We start from the raw sequence: 16,550 nt of genomic DNA, 5'->3' as shown, positions 1-16,550 counted from the left end.
AATAGAAAATCTTAACAAACTCATCACAAGCATGGTAATCGAAGCTTAATCAAAAATCTTCCATCAAACAACAGCCGTGGACCAGATGGCTTCACAGGTGAATTCTATCAAAAATTTAAAGAGGTAGCACCTATCCTACTCAAACTCTTCCAGAAAATTGCAGAGGAAGGCAAATGCCCAAGACCCTTCTATGAGGCCAACATCAACCTAATACCAAAACCAGACAAAGATGCCACAAAAAAGAAAACTACAGGCCAATATCACTAATGAACATAGATGCAAACATCCTCAACAAAAGTCTAACAAACCGAATCCAGAAACATATTAAAATGATCATACATCATGATGAAGTGTGCTTTATCCCAGGAATGCAAGGATTCTTCAATATTCAAAAATCAGTCAATGTGATACAACATATTAAGAAATTGAAAGGTAAAAACCATATGATTACCTCAATACTTGCAGAAAAAGCCTTTGACAAATGTCAACACCAGTTCATGATCAAAACTCTCCAGAAAACAGGCATAGAAGGAACATACCTCAACATAATAAAAGCCATATATGACAATCCCACAGCAAACATTATCCTCAATGGTGAAAAATTGAAATAATTTCCTCTAAAGTCAGGACAAAGACAAGGGTGCCCACTCTCACCACTACTATTCAACCTAGTTTTTGAAGTTGTACCCACAGCAATCAGAGAAGAAAAAGAAATAAAAGGAATCCAGATTGGAAAAGGAGAAGTAAAACTCTCACTGTTTGCAGATGACATGATCCTCTACATATAAAGCCCTAAAGACACCACCATAAAATTACTAAAGCTAATCAATGAATACAGTAAAGTTGAAGGATATAAAATTAATACACAGAAACCCCTTGCATTCCTATACACTAACAATGAGAAAAGAGAAAGAGAAATTAAGGAAACAATCCCATTCACCTTTACAATGAAAAGAATAAAATACTTAGAGTTAAATTTGCCTACAGAAACAAAAGACCTATATATGTATAACTATAAAACAGTGATGAATGAAATCACAGATGACATAAATAGATGGAGAAATGCACCATGTTCATGGATTGGAATAAGCAGTATAGTGAAAATGTATATACTACCCAAAGACATCTATAGATTGAATGCAATCCCTATCAAGCTACCAATGGTATTTTTCATAGAACTAGAACATATAATTTCAAAATTCATATGGAAACACACAAAACCTCAAATAGCCAAAGCAATCTTGAGAAAGAAGAAGGGAAATGGAGGAATCAACCTGCCTGACTTCAGACTATACTACAAAGCTACTGTCATCAAGACAGTATGGTACTGGCATAAAGATAGACATGTAGATCAATGGAACAAAAGAGAAAACCAAGAGATTAATCTACAGACACACCTATGGACACCTTACCTTTGACAAAGAATGAAGAAATATACAATGGAGAAAAGACATTCTCTTTAATAATTGGTGATGGGAAAAATTGTCAAACACCTGTAAAAGAATGAAACTATAACACTTTCTAACACCATACATGAAAACAAACTCAAAATGGACTAAAGATATAAATGTGAGAGCAGAAACTATAAAACTCTTAGCAGAAAACATAGGTAGAACACTCGACATAAATCACAGCAAGATCCTCTATGACCCACCTCCCAGAGTAATGGAAATAAAAGCAAAAATAAGGAAATGGGACCTAATTAAACTTAAAAGTTTTTGCACAATGAAGTAGACTATGAGGAGGATGAAAAGACAACTCTCAGAATGGGAGAAATTAACAGCAAATGCAAAAACTGACGATCAATCTCCAAGATATACAAGCAGCTTATGTGATTCAATACCAGATAAATAAATGACCGAATCAAAAAGTGGGCCAAAGACCTAAACAGACATTTCTCCAAAGAAGACATACAGATAGTTAACAAACACATGAAAAGATGCTCAACATCACTCAATATCAGAGAAATGCAAATCAAAATCACAATGAGATACCATCTCATGCCGGTCAGAATGGCTGCCATCAAAAAGTCTGCAAATGATAAATAATGGAGAGGATGTGGAGGAATAGGAACCCTCTTACACTGTTGGTGGGAATGCAAGCTAGTACCATCACTATGGAGAACAGTATGGAGGTTCCTTAATAAACTGGAAATAGAACTGCCATATGACCCAGTTATCCCACTGCTGGACATATACACTGAGGAAACCAGAATTGAAAGAGACACATGTATCCCAATGTTCATTGCAGCAGTTTACAATAGTTAGGACATGGAAGCAATCTAGATGTCCATTGGCAGATGAATGGATATGAAAGTGTGGTATATATACACAATGGAATATTACTCAGTTATAAAAAAAGAACATGTTTGAGTCAGTTCTGATGAGGTGGGTGAAACTGGAGCCTATTATACAAAGTAAATTAAGGCAGAAAGAGAAACACCAACACAGTATATTAACACACATATAAGGAATTTAGGAAAACTGTAATGATGACACTACATGCAAGACAGCAAAAGAAAGTCGGGTGTAAAGAACAGAAGTTTGGACTCTGGGAGAAGTTGAGGGTGGGACGATTTGAGAGAACAGCATTGAAACATGTATATTCCATACATAAAATAGATGACCAATCCAAGTTTGACCAATGCATGAAGCAGGGCTCTCAAAGCCAGTGCTCTGGGCTTACCCAGAGGGATAGAGTGGGGAGAGAGTTGGGAGGGGTGTTCAGGATGGGGGGACACATGTACACCCATGGCTGACTCATGTTGATATATGCAAAAACCACCACAATGTTGTAAAGTAATTAGCCTCCAATTAAATAAAGTTAAAAAATAAAATAAGTTCTATCTCATGTCTAGTGATAGTCTTTTCAAATAGTTTGTTTCTTCTTGATTCAATCTTATGTTTATAGAAATTTTTGCTTTTAAGTTGTCCAATTTGTTGGCCTACAACTTTTTGTAGTATTCTCTTATGATTTTATCTGTATTTCATTTTTTTTAAATTTTTTTTTTATTTTTCAGTGGGTTTTGTCATACATTGATATGAATCAGCCATAAAGTTACACGTTTTCCCCATCCTGTATTTCTTTTGTATTGGTTGTTACTTCTTTTCCTTCATTTCTTATTTCGTTTATTCGTCACTTTTCTTCATAGTCAGATTGGCTAGAGGTTTGTCCATTTTATTCACCTTTTCAAAAACACAACTCTTGGTTTTATTGATCGTGTCTATCATTTTTAACCTCTGTTTTATTTCTTCTCTGATCTTTATTATTTCCTTCTTTCTACTGACATTGGGTTTGTTTGTTCTTTTTCAATTTCTCTTTGTGTTGTAGATTAGTTTGTCTGTTTGTGACTTTTCTTATTTCTTGAAGAAGACCTGTTTTGCTATGAACTTCTCTCTTAGAACTGCTTTTGCTGCATTCCATAGATTTTTTAATTTTGTTTAATTTTGATATGTGTTGATGTATTTTCTGATTTCTTCATTGACCCATTGATTTTTTAGTAGCATACTGTTTAATCTTCACATTTTGGGGGTTTTTTCTCATTTTTATTTCAATAGTAGATGTGCATCATTTTTGTGTTTCATTTGTTCTTATTTTTCTAGTTCTTTGGTGTATAAAATTATGTTGTTTGAGACTTTTTTCTTCACGTAGGCATTTATCACTATGAACATCCATCTTAAAACTGTTTTTTTTTTGCACCCCCTAAGTTTTATATTATATTTCCACTTTCATTTGTCTCAATATATTTATTTTGTATATTTTTAATTTTTTCTGAACTCTTGGTTGTTCAGTACTCTGTTTCTTAATCTCCACTTTTTGTGGGTTTTCCAGCTTTCTTTGTGTAATTTATTTCAATGTCATTTTTCTAGAAATAAGTATAACAATCCTAAAATTTGTATGGAAATACAAAAAACTCAAATAGTCAAAGCAATCTTTACAATAAATTTAAAGATTTATGCATCACTTTTCCTGATTTCAAACTATATTACAAAGTTATAGCAATTAAAATGATTTTGTATTAACATAAAAAATCCATAGATAAATGGAACAGAATACAGAGCCCTAAAAATAAGCCCACACATATATGATCAGTTACTTCATATCAGAGGTAAAACCATATAATGGGGAAAGTGTAGTATCTTCAATAAACAATGTTGGAGAAACTGAACAATCACTTGCAAAATAATAACACAGGAATACTAGCATTATAGCATTATTAAAAATGCTATGAATTATAGCATTCATAAAAATTAGCTCAAAATTGATTAAAAACTTGACTGTAAGACCTGAAATCATTAAATCCTAGAAGAAAACATGGGCAATACACTCATTGACATCAGTCTTAACAATATTTTTTGGATTGTTTCCTCAGGCAAGATAAACCAAAGCAAAAACAAGCAAACGGGACTACACCAAACTAAAAGTCTTTTGAACAGCAAAGTAAACTACCAACAAAATGAAAAGACCATCTACTAAATGGGAGAAGATATCTGCAAAAGATATATCAAATAAGTGGTTACTATCAAACTATACAAAGAACTCATACAATTCAACATTCAGAAAAACAGATACCAGATGGTCTCACTTACATGTGAAATCTAAAGAAAGAAGAACAGTCAGACAAAACATTAACTCATATATAGAGAGAACAAAGTGGTGGTGACTAGAGTTTGGGGGGTAGTAGGATGAGCAAAATAGGTAAAAGTACAAACTTTTAGTTATAAAACAAATGTCATGGGGGCATAGTGTATGGCAGTGACAAATATTAACTAGACATTGTGGCAGTGTTTGGAAAATTAATAGTAGTAGTCTTGTTCAGGTATCAGAGGCAACAAGAGGACTTTGTCTGGACAGAGATCCTGAATACATATCAAGCTGCTAACCAGCAGAAATGGTGAAAGTATGTCTTGGGAACGAATAGATAAGGAAGGGAGTAAGTTACAAAGCTCCTGGACTTGAGAATCTGGCCAATTCCCAAGGATCAGCAAATATTATGAGGTTTAAGTCTAGAAATACAAGCATTTAGCATAACAGCCAGAGGTGCATCTTTGCACATAAGCTGATGACTATCAGCTTATGCCTTGGTGATAAAGGCAGGATTCCTTTGGATTGCACTCTGAGGTCTCACTTGTGTGATGAACACACTCCCTGGGATCTTCTAATTGGAAACTCCAAATTGCTGTTTGAGGGACCTCCCAGTATTGCTTGAATCTGGATGCAAGTGTTTCTCCAACTTCATGATATATACGTTTGTTTCTTGCTAGATTACTTGCATATCAGGAACTGTTTTCCAATTTGTGACTGCCTGAACTGTAGCTTGCCAGTCTCCTTTATTCACGGAATTTTCCTGGCAAGAATTGCCAGGAAAGAGTTGCCAGAGAGAGTTGCCATTTCCTACTCCAGGGGATCTTCCTGACCCAGGGATCAAACTTGAGTCTCTTGCATCTCCTGCACTGGCAGGGGGATATTTTACCACTGTGCCACCTGGGAAGCACTTATTTGTCAGAAAGAGCAAACAAGTACCTAGCTGGGACAGAGACTCTGGATCCTTCAGGTACATGAAACTAAACAAATTTGGTGAAGGAAAGGTGCAACTGGAGAAGGATTGATATGACTTACAAAGACAATTAAATGCCAAAATTTTGTGTTAGCTGACTAATTTTGTATTAGCTCTATTTTCCATTCTGTTGTTGAAAAAAAATGCTGTTAAAGTTCCCCAAGCCAAATATCTAAAATAGTGGGACAAAGTAAATAAGAGGGAAGTCCACCTGGCCCTAGCTAAGGCTGGCATGAATTGGGACCCAGATATCTGGGATGGGGATATGTGGAATGACAACTCACCCTCAGAAATTGATGATGATGATGACTTAGGGCAGAAAACAACTCCATCTCAGTTAAAGGAAGAAACTAAACTGTCTAGTTTTAAGGCACAGCCTGCTTGGTGATGTAAAATGGAGTCGGATGCCAAAGGGAATGCAGTAAGGAAGGATACTTTGGAGGATTATACCCAATATGAGATTAATGATATTCTGGGCAGGTTACCTCAAAGGTCAGCTTGTTATTTATTTGCTCAGTCATGTCTGACTCTTTTGCAACCTCCATGGACTATAGCCTGCCAGGCTCCTCTGTTTATGGGATTTCCCAGGCAAAAATACTAGATTGGGTTGCCATTTCCTTCTCCATGGGATCTTCCCAAAGGTCAGAAGGGCCTTTGATTTCCTGGGTGGTGCATATACATGATGCAGAATTAATCATGGAGATGCCCTTAAGTTTGTTACTATTAGTAATGGTTATTTTGTACAACAAACCTTTAGAGATTAAGGCAAATCATCAAGGCTACTCCAAATAATTAGAGATAGTCACTGAGGCATGTCTCAAGAAATATCCTATAGAATCTTCCTGGCCTGAATGTGATTGTCCCTAGTCACTTTTAAAGGTTTTGGTCAGAGATTAAAGGAGGAAGCAATGAAAAGTGCTATTTTTATTAGATGAGCAGACAGTATGTCTGGTATTCCTAAGACTGTGCCAATGAGAAACAGGGTTTTCAAAACTGCTTCTCCAAGTTATAAACATGTAAATCTGACTCTCCTATTAAATGGAATTGAAAATCCTATTTCTGAGGTTGCTGACAAAGTGAAACAGCTAAAAGATTTGGGAGAATGGAATTTGAGGAAAAAAGAGAAAAGAGACAGATCAAAAAGGCAGACAAATTAACCAGAAAGGACATGCTCTAGTCCCTTAATAAAAATGGAGAGGATCTCAAGAAAACAGATTGATATGATGAATACAGGTGAATTATGGGAAATATTATATTAAAAGAAAGGGCTAAATGTGAGGGAAAACTTGTCAGTAAATAACTGAGGAAGAAAGGAAGGGACAAAATCAGGAACCTAAAAGTCTTTTTAAAACAGACAGGAAACATTCAAGATGAGAAATACAAAAGTGAATATTCTGATTTGTTCCATGGAAAAACTTAGGCAAATCTAAGGACCAGTTACAAATATGTCAAGTTCTGGAAGACTCCTGGATCACAAAGGATATGTGGCCTCATGTTAGAATGATAATTTTTTTTTTTTTTTGAAAAATGGCTCTCAAATGATCGTTAGGACTTTAATTGATAATTTCGTAAATTAAACAGGGAAACTTCTGGGCTTCTGGAGTAGGAAAGCTGGAAAAAATTATACTACCTCGAAAAAGAGTTACTGGCTTGTCACTTGGCTTTAATTGACACTGAATAAATTACTGTGTGTCATACAGTCATATTAAGCCCACAAGTACAAATTATGAAATGGATCCTAAGATCACCCAAGACCCACAGGATTAGGCAAGCCCAAGAGTCCAGTATAATTAAATGGAAACCGTATATTCAAGATCTAGCCAAGTCAGGCCCACAGGGCATGGCTGCCTTACATGAAAAGATTTGTGAAATTCCAGACTGCACTGGAGAACAGACTTAAAGAACAGGCTTTAAGTAAGATTGAAATATCAGAGTCTCCAGTTAAATGGGGAAAACCTTTTGACTCCTTAACAGAAGCAGAAAAGAGACATGCTTGGTTTACAAACAGATCAGCAAAGTATGTAGGAACAATTCATTATTGGAAAGCAGTAACTTATAACCCAGTTACAACTAAATTGTTAATCACTACTGAAGAAGGTAAAAGTAAATTCACTGAATTATATGCAGTATATTAGGCTCTAAAACAAGAAAATTTAACAGAATGTCATATTTATACAGATTCTTGGTCTGTAACTAATGGATTGGTAATTTGGCTTCCAATGTGAATAAAAAACAATTGGCAGATTCATTCAAAATAATTGTGGGAAAAGGAACTATGGGCAGACATTTGGGAATTTGTACAGAAGACTAATGTTTCAGTTTTTCACATAGATGCTCATAGTGTTCCCAACTCCATGGAATGATAGTATAATTCAATCACAGATGAGCAAACCCAGATCCAGAGGAGAGGAATTGATTCAAATTCAGAGAACTCAAAGATTTGACATTTGGGGGCACAAACAATGTTGACCAAAAAGATAAAGTATGGGATGGATCACTCCATTCAATATTAAGGTTTCATATATACCCAGAGTATTCAAAACAGTGTAGTATTTGTGGATAGACATATAGATCAAAGGAATACAATAGAGTACTCAGAAATTCTCAACTGATTTTTGGAAAAGACGTGAAACCAATTTCATGGAGGAGGGACAGCTTTTCAACTAATAATACTGGAATATTGAGATATATATAAGTCAAAATTTGTTACCTGTACCTCACACCTTGTACAAAAATTAATTCAAAATATATAACTAATTCAAATGTAAAAATATAAAACTTTTTGAAAAATCATAGGAGAAATTTTGAGAGATCTAGGGGCTTGATCTAGGGCTAGGCAGAGCTTTCAGTTTTGAAAACAAAACACAATCCATAATAGAAAAGAATGATTAATTAAACCTCATAAAAGTAAAAGTACTTTCTTTATGTAAAACCATGTGATGAGGATGTAAAGAAAATATACAAACCGAGACAAAATATTTGCAAACTTCAAATTTAAAAAAGGATTGATATCTATGAAGAATCAACAGTAGCTTGTAACAGTTTCCCAAGTGATGCTGGTGGAGTTGATGTAAGAACCACACTTGGTGAACCACTGCACAAAAAGAGAATGATGTCACTAAGGTGACGACATTGCTTATTCCTGATTTCACCCCCTCCACAAGAACAACTAACAATCTTTCATAGACTTGTGAGAAAAAAAATCAACAACACAGGAGTGATACTGAAGCACCCTCTGCACCACAGAGACAGTGATGAATTGCATTAAAGTTGTAACCTAACCAGAGCTCCCAGAAATCTTGGCAGCCCACATTGCAACCTCAATTGCAGTAACACTTGAGCAGAGAACCTTACCAATGGTTCTGCATCTGAAGAGCCAAAACAGTGGCCTTATCTTTACAGGGAGCTTAGCGTGCAAGTCTGTTTCATCTGATTCTCAAGCACAGAGACTTGTCAACCCCACAGCATATGTTGCAATACCAACTGGGCAGAGAATATGATGTATAGTCCTGCCCAAAGCTGAATACAGCCTTCAGCCTCACTTGGAGGAATCCTAGTCAGAGCTACTGGAAATCTGTACAGGCCTTCTCGAACAGTTTTATTGATGTGATTTCCCCATGATCAGTGCAGGCCTTGAGGTATGTTCTGATACCCTGCCAAAATAGGAAAGTTAATTTATAACCTGACCACTGCTGAGTTTAGGAAGCCTGACATGAGGATCCAGGCAACAGTAGAAAAGACACAAATGCACAGGAAACTAAAACAACAATCCCATACAAATATTCTGAGTCAGAAGCACTATCACTCCCGATTTCAAAGAGTGTAGGCAGTGGCCTCACTGCAAAAATAGACTTGTAGAAAGTGACACCTGCTTAAAGATGTTACTAGTTAAAACATTCTTGTTGAAACCCAAGCTGAAGGAGTAGAAAAATAAAACATTTTAAAATAATGGTAGCAGAGTACTTCCAAAATCTGAGGAGAGAAATGGACAACTAGATCCATGAGACCCAAAAGACCTCAAATAAATTGTATGCAAATAGGAACACATTGAGACACATTATCACTAAATTATTAAATGTTAAAGACAGCAAGAATTTTGAAAACAGCTAGAAAAAAGATAGAAGTTACATTGAAATCCCCATAATATCAGCAGTGGATTTCTCAGCTGAAGCTTTTTAGATCAGGCAATAATGGGAAAAAATATTCAAAGTATTATAAGAAAAAAGAACTGTCAAAAAGAATTATATACTGAGCAAAGATATCCTTTACAAGAAAACAAGCTATAAAGACTTCCCTGAAAGAACACATGCTGAGAAAATTAATTACCACTAGACATGTTTAACTAGAAATGATAAAGGGGAGTTCTTTGAGTAAAAGGAAAAGAATTCTGACCTTATAAAAACACAAGAAGTTAGTAAAACTCACTTATTATGGTAAAGTGAAAAGTGAAGTCGCTCAGTTGTGTCCGACTATTTGTGACCCCAAGAACAGTAGCCTGCACCAGGCTCCTCCGTCCATGGGATTTTCTAGACAAGAGTACTGGAGTGGGTTGCCATTTCCTTCTCCATATTATGGTAAACATATAGTCAAATTTACATTTCATAATATGGTAATAGTGCCGCTCCGCCATGTCTGACTCTTTGCAACCCTATGGACTATATGAATTGTAGCCCACGAGGATACTCTCTCCATGGATTTTTTCAGGCAAGAACACTAGAGTGGGTTTCTATTCAATCCAACCACGTCTCCTGCATTGTAGGCAGTTTGTTTACCATCTGGGCCACCAGGAAAGTTTAATACTGTAATGGTGTATATAATTTACTTACATCTCTAGGTTGAAAATTAACAAACAAGTCTATTAAAGTTAAAATAATCTGTTATTAGTTACACAAAATAAAAATATGTAATCTGTACCATCAAAAATCTAAAATATGAGGAGTGGACAAGTAAGAGAAAAAAGTTTAGAAATGCTACCAAAGTTAAGTTGTTATCAGTTTAAAGTAGGATGTTATAATTTTAAGAAAATTAATGTAAGCCTCGTGACAGCCACAAAGGAAAAACCTGTAGTAACTATACCAAATGACATAATAAAGAAGTCAAATCATACTGGTACCAAGTGAAATCAAATCACATATACATATACACACACGTACACATGCACACACACACACACACACACACACAGATATATGGATAAGAAACAAGGAAAAGTGGATCAACAAAAGAGAAAAAACAACACAATTATAAAAGTACTATCTATGAAAAATTGTTTTAAATGTAAGTAGATTTAATTCTTCAATCAAAAGCTTTTAGAACAGCTGAATGGATAAAGAAAACAATACACAGAAATCAAATGAACATCTCAATAGATGCAGAAAAATCATTGGACAAATTTCCTCACCTGTTCAGTATTTTAAAAATTCTTAACAAATTAGATATAGAAGGAACATATTTCAAAAATAAAGGCCATAGATGACAAGCTCACAGCTAACATCGCACTCAATGATGAAAGTGTGAAAACTTTATTCATAAAATCAGAAACAAGACAAGAAAGCCCACTCTTACCGCTTTTATTCAATGCAGAATTAGAAGTCCCAGACAGAGCAATCTGACAAGAAAATTAAAAAGATCTGAGTTGGAAATGAAGAAATAAATTGTCTGTATTTGCAAATGATATGATTTATATACAAAAATCCTAGACTCAATAAAAAAACAAACAAACCCAGATTTAGCTTTACAAAATCAGCAGTTTCCAGATACAAAATTACATAAAAAATCAGTTGCATTTCTATATACTAACATAAATTATTATCTTAAAACTAGTTTAAACAGTTCCATTTACAAAAGCATCAAAAGCAATAAGACATCTAGGAATAAATTTAATGAAGGAATTGATTGGTATTTACACTGAAAACTGCAAAACACTGATGAAAGAAGCTGAATGAGGCAAAAATAAATTTAAAATATCCCATACACATCAATTGGAAGTTTCAATATTGCTGAAATATCCATAATATCCTAATCAATTTGTAGATTCAATGCAATCCCTATAAGTATTCAAAGGTATTTTTGTAGAAGTAAATAAAACTATTAATATTTATATGGAACCTCAAAGGACTCTGAAAAGCCAAAGCAATTGTGAGAAACAACAAAGTGGAAGGCATCACATTTTCCAATATCAAGCTCTAATATTAGGATATAATATATTCTTTAGTGAACAATGCAAAGAAATATAGGATGAGAAAGACCAGAGATCTCTTAAAGAAAACGAGATACCAAGGAAACATTTCATGCAAAGATGGGCTAAAGGAGAGAGAGGACAAGGACCTTTGAGTCTTGGACATCTGGTCCCATCACTTCATGGCAAATAGATGGTGAAAAAGTGCAGCAGAAGAAGAAGAGAGGAAGGAGATGTTGCAAGAATACACAGAAGAACTGCACAAAAAAGATTTTAATTACCCATATAACCACAATGGTATGGTTACCCACCTAAAGCCAGACACCCTGAAGTGTGAAGTCAATTGGGCCTTAGGAAACATTGCTAAAAACAAAGCTAGTGGAGGTGATGGAACTACAGCTGAGCTATTTCAAATCCTAAAAATGATGCTGTTGAAATACTGCACTTAATGAGCTAGCAAACTTGGAAGACTCAGCAGTGACCACAGGACTGGAAATGATCAGTTTTCATTCCAATCCCAAAGAAAGGCAACCTCAAAGAATGTTCAAATTATCATACAATTGCACTCATATTACATGCTAGCAAGATTATACTCAAAATCCTTCAAGCTAGGTTTTAGCATTATGTGAACTGAGAACTTCCAGATATACAAGCTGGATTTAGAGATGACAGAGGAACCAGGGATCAGATTGACAAAATCCTCTGTATCATAGAAAAAGCAAAGAAATTACAAAAATGCATCCACTTCTGCTTCACTGACTATGTGAAAGCCTTTGTGTGGATCACAACAAACTGGAAAATTCTTAAAGAGATGGGAATACCAGACCACCTTACCTGCCTTCTGAGAAATGTATATGCAGGTCAAGTAGCAACACTTAGAACTGGACATGGAACAATGGACTGGTTCCCTGGGAAGGAGTACAAAAAGGCTGTATATCATCACCCTGTTTATTTAACATATGTACAGAGTATGTACTGTAACATGCCAAACTGGATGACTCACAAGCCGAAATCCAGATTGCCCAGAGAAATATCAACAGTCTCAGATACACAGATGATACCAGTCTAATGGCAGAAACTGAAGAGGAACAAAAGAGCCTCTTGATAAGGGTGAGAGAGGAGGAAGAAAAAGCTGGCTTAACAATCAACATTCAAAGAATGAAGACCATGACATCTGGTCCCATCATTTCATGGCAAATAGATGGTGAAAAAGTGAAAACAGTGACAAAGTTTATTTTCTTGGGCTCCAAAATCACTGTGGACAGTGACTGCAGCCAAGAAATTAAAAGACACTAACTCTTTGGAAGAAAAGTTATGACAAACCTAGACAGTGCATAAAAAAGCAGAGACATCACTTCGCCAAAAAAAACTCTGTCTAGTCAAAGCTATGGTTTTTCCAGTAGTCATGTACTGATGTGAAATTTGGACAGAAAGAAGGCTGAGCCTTGAAGAATTGATGCTATTGAACTGTTGTGCTGGTTAAGACTCTTGAGAGTCACTTAGATAGTAAGGAGATAATATCAGTCAATGCTAAAGGAAATCAACCCTGAATATTCATTGGAAGGATTGATGCTGAAGCTGAAGCTCCAATACTTTGACCACCTGATGGGAAGAGCCAACTATTTTTAGAAAAGATCTTGATGCTGGAAAAGATTGAGGGCAAGAGGAGAAGTGGGAAATAGAGGACGAGATGATTGGATGGCATCATCAACTCAATGGACATGAGTTTGAGCAAACTTAGGGAGATAGTGAAGGACAGAGAAGCCTGGTGTGCTGCAGTTCATGGAGTCACAGAGTCAAACATGACTTGGCATTTGATCAACAGCAATACGGATGCATAGAGCAATGAAACAGAATTGAGAGCCAATAAAGTTAACTATGTATATAAAATCAACTAATATTTCAATAGAGATCCATAAATACTCAATGGAGAAAAAACAGTCTTTTTTAATGAAAAGTGTTGAAAAATAATACATTTGCACATAAAAGAGTGAAAAAAAAACCTATTTTACACCACCCACAAAAATGAACTTGAAGTGAATTAAAGATTTAAATGTAGGACCATAAACCATAAAACTCATAGAAAAAAGAAAGTAAAAAAGTTTCTTGACGTGGGACTTGGCATAGATTTTTTTTGGTTATGATATCTAAAGCAATAAAATAAAGAAATGAATATGTGGATTACTTTAAATTAAAATGTTCCTGCACAACAAAACAGATGATCAACAAAATGAAAAGACAATTTATGGAATTGCAGAAAATATCTTCAAATCATGTATCTGAAGACAGGTTAAACATTCAAAATTTTAAAGAACTCATGTGATTTAATAGAAAAAAGTAACCCAGTAAAAATGGGCTAAGGACCTGAATAGACATTTTTCAAATGAGGATATACAAATAGACCATAGGTACATGAAAGGAGCTCAACATCACTATTCATCAGAGATATGTACATCAAAAGCAAAAGCAAAACCTCATATCTATTAGAAAGGCTATCATCAACACACAGGAGAAAACAAACACTGGTGAAAAGGTGGAGAAAAGGAATTTCTTGTGCACTGTTGGTGGTATTGTAAATTGATACAGCCACTATGGAAAATACTTTATAGGTTACTCAAAAAATTAAGGACAGAATTACAAATGATCCAACAAATTCCACTTCTGGCTGTGTATGTCCAAAAGAAATAAAATCACTCTGCCAAAGATATCTGTACTTCCACACTCACTGAAGTATTATTTACAGTAACCAAGGCATGAAAGCAAACATAGTTTCAATCAATAGATGAATAAATAAGGAAATGTGATATGTGTGTGTGTGTGTGTGTGTGTGTGCATGCATACATATAAATAAATGAAATATAGTTAAGTTATGGAGAAGGCAATGGCAACCCACTCCAGTACTCTTGCCTGGACAATCCCATGAGCAGAGGAGCCTGGTGGGCTGCAGTCCAGGGGGTCACGAAGAGTCGAATACGACTGAGCGACTTCACTTTCACTTTTCACTTTCATTCGTTGGAGAAGAAAATGGCAGCCCACTCCAGTATTCTCGCCTGGAGAATCCCAGGGACAACAGAGCCTGGTGGGCTGCCGTTTAAGGGGTCGCACAGAGTCAGACACAACTGAAGAGACTTAGCAGCAGCAGCAGCAGCAGTTAAGTCATGGGAAAGTAAATCTTGCTGTTTGTGACAACACAGATGAAACTTAAGGGCATGCTGTTTAGTACAATGTCAGACAAAGAGCAAAAAATACTGTATGGACTCACATATATAGAATTTTTAAAAACTCATTTATAAAAAGATCAGATTTGTGGTTAGCAGAGACGGGTTATATATTGTGGGACAATTGGATGAAGGTGGTGAAAAAGTATGAACTGCCATTTATAAGATAAATAAGTGTTGGGGATCTAGGGATGTACTGTACAGCATTATGAGTATCATTAACACTGCTGTATGAGAGAGTACATCCCAAGTGTTCTCACCAAAATGAAAAAAAAAATCATTTTTCTCGGTATATATAAGAGATAATAAGTTTATGTGATTTTGTTTCTGTTTTGTAAAGTTCAATTGTATCATCTTTTTCAATTCCACATGTAAGTGATTTCATATAATATTTATATTTCTCTTTCTGACTTATTTCACTTAGCATGGCAATCACTAGGTTTATCCATGTCCCTGCAAATGACATTACTTCACTCTTTTTTAATAATGGCAACCCACTCCAGTATTCTTGCCTGGAAAATCCCATGGACAGAGGAGCATGGAGAGCTATAGTTCATGGGGTTGCAAAAAGTCAGACATGACTGACTGACTGAGCACATCATATTACACATCTTCTTTATCTATTTATTTGTCAATGGATATTTAAGTTTCTTCTGTGTCTTGGATATTATAAATAGTGCTGTAATGAATATTGGGTTGCATGTATACTTCCAAATTATGGTTTTCCTCGGATATATGACCAGAAATGGATTCACTGGATCATATAATACTTCCATTTTTAGTTTAAGGAACTAAACTAAAAATTCTCCACAGAGGTTGTACCAATTTACATCCCCACCAACAAAGGAGAGGTCCTTTTTGTCTACACCCTCTCCAGTATTTGTTGTTTATAGATTTTTTAATGTTTTATTTTATATTGAAGAATAGTTGTTTTATAATGTGACAATTTCAGGTGTACAGCAAAGTGATTTAGTTACACATACTCATATGTCTAGTCTTCCCAGGTGGTCCTAGTGGTAAAGAACCCACCTGCCAAAGCAGGAGCCATCAGAGATGTGAGTTCAAGCCTTGGGTCAGGAAGATTCCTTGGAGGAGGGCATGGCAACCCACTACACTATTCTTGCCTGGAGAATCCGATGTACAGAGGAGGCTGGCAGGCTATAGTCCATAAGATTGCAAAGAGTTGGACATGACTGAGGCAACTTAGCATGCACAAAACATTCATATGTCTATTCTTTTTCAGATTATTTCCCCATATAGGTTATTACAGAGTATTGAGGGGAGCTCAAGCTGAATGTAGAAAAGGCAGAGGAACCAGATATCAAATTGCCTAGATACACTGGATCATCAAAAAAAAAAAAAAAAAAACAAGAGAGTTCCAAAAAAAAATCTACTTCTGCTTTATTAACTGTGCTAAATTTGACTGTGTGGATCACAAAAAACTGTGGGAAATTCTAAAAGAGATAGGAATACCAAACCACCTGACCTGCTTCCTGAGAATCTTCATGCAGGTCAAGAAGCAACAGTTAGAACTGAACATGGAACAGCTGACTGGTTCCAAATTGGGAAAAGAGTATGTCAAGGCTGTATATTGTCA

The sequence above is a fragment of the Muntiacus reevesi genome, chromosome X, assembly GCF_963930625.1.
Source record: "Muntiacus reevesi chromosome X, mMunRee1.1, whole genome shotgun sequence".
In the NCBI taxonomy this organism is placed as follows: domain Eukaryota; kingdom Metazoa; phylum Chordata; class Mammalia; order Artiodactyla; family Cervidae; genus Muntiacus; species Muntiacus reevesi.
Note: the sequence above shows the minus strand (reverse complement) of the source record.